Raw genomic sequence first — 1,778 nt, 5'->3', positions numbered from 1 at the left:
CAGTTCTGGCAAAAAGTAAACAAGAAATGTCATTACAACACAACTTATGTTCTCTTACATTTGTAATATTTCTGTGACTAAAGAGCAGTTATTTTGCATTGTACAATGTAGTGTACAGAACAAATTTCAAAAGAAGACAAATTAACATTACTTAAAACGTCTTAGAAAAGGAAGAACGGCGAAGTTCTTGTGTTGAACAGGTAAGAGAACATCTCTGGAAATAACAGGTACTTCAAAACAAAAAAACAATACAACTACACAGAAGCATTACACTTAAACAAAATAAAACGCGATAGTTGGAAAGAACGTTTCATTACTTAAAATGAAAAAAAGAGGAGAGCATTCAGTATTTCTGTTGCAAAATATATTAATTTATAAAACATGCTAATGCAATTAACTCAAGAATTGTACTTAAGCTTGAAGGATCATATGAATGATGTAAATTATATTTACACAGATCACGACAAGAACACGGCATTTCACCTTTCTTTACGTGTAAGGCCTAGGGCAAACGTCGAATCTAACTCGAATATAATTCATCGAACCTATTTATTTTGAAATAGGCGCATGAATGATGCGACGTTTGCTGCAATTAAATTCGACTCAAATTAATCGATTCGACTCTAGCATAGGTTCGAGTTGCCAACTCGGATAATGCGACAGCGGCTCGGCGTGCCGGCAAACGTCGCTCCAAACACGCGCCGAACTCAATTCATAAATCATGCAAATTACAAAATAATTTATTTAAATGTGATAGACTGGGCAAATGCCACAAAAATACATACTCCCCCATCTGCCAAACACTATTCAACCCCCTGACGAGCATACGCAGTGCGAAGACAATGTCTCGACCGGAAAGAGCAAGATTGAGAAAGGCATTGAAGACATCGCACTTGAGCTCGAGCAGGATGGAAATGTGCTGTTCGTGTTTTATGAACACAAAATACGAGTGCTTGAAGTGCAAAATACCAATTTGTAACCAGTGTTCTGTTTTCGAACAAAACGAGGAGGTCGATGGATGGAAAGCGGGTAGCAGCGTCGCATACTGCGAGCCATGTGACATAGAAGTAAGGAGAGCGCAGGGTATTACGCCTGAAGAGCAGAGTATCGACAGCTTCAGGTCCAAAAAAAGAAGGTAAAGATATTTTACCACGATATCATAAGCATATTTCTTGGCATTTGGTTGTTTTTAGCGTTTGATACAATGTGCACAATTAATGCACACGCGCGCTCAAATAGACATATGCACGGGAGAATTCAGTGTGTACGTATTTGATATTATTTTCGCATATTTGAGAAAACAAGGGAAATTGCTTTGATTGTAGCTGTTTTATATTTTGATATTAAACAAATTTAAAAAATAAAGAAGGAACAAGGACATCAGAACACCTATAAAAACAGTTTTATTGCATATTTCAGGTCTTTAGAAACAGGAAGGGACTGTAAAGACAATAATGAAATGGAGCCACTAGAACAGGAAGAAGGAGACGAAGAAGAAGAACATGGAGAAGAATGAGAAAATGCAGATGATGAAGAAGAACCGCCCCAACAGGCGAAGAAGAAGGGAGCGAAGCGTGGGCCCAGGGGTTTATGGAAACAAGATCTTGTTGACGATCTGGTTGATATAGTCATCACAAATGATTACTACAAAAAAAAGCTGATTTTTGTAAACACCAAAACTCAGCAAAACGGAAAGGTCTACGAAAAAGTGCTCAAAGAAATGAAAAGCAGGTCAGAGGGCAAGGGGAAAAGCGTCCCTTTCACTGTAGGCCAGGTGC

The sequence above is a fragment of the Montipora foliosa genome, chromosome 3, assembly GCF_036669935.1.
Source record: "Montipora foliosa isolate CH-2021 chromosome 3, ASM3666993v2, whole genome shotgun sequence".
NCBI classification, from domain to species: domain Eukaryota; kingdom Metazoa; phylum Cnidaria; class Anthozoa; order Scleractinia; family Acroporidae; genus Montipora; species Montipora foliosa.
This window is presented reverse-complemented; position numbering follows the sequence as displayed.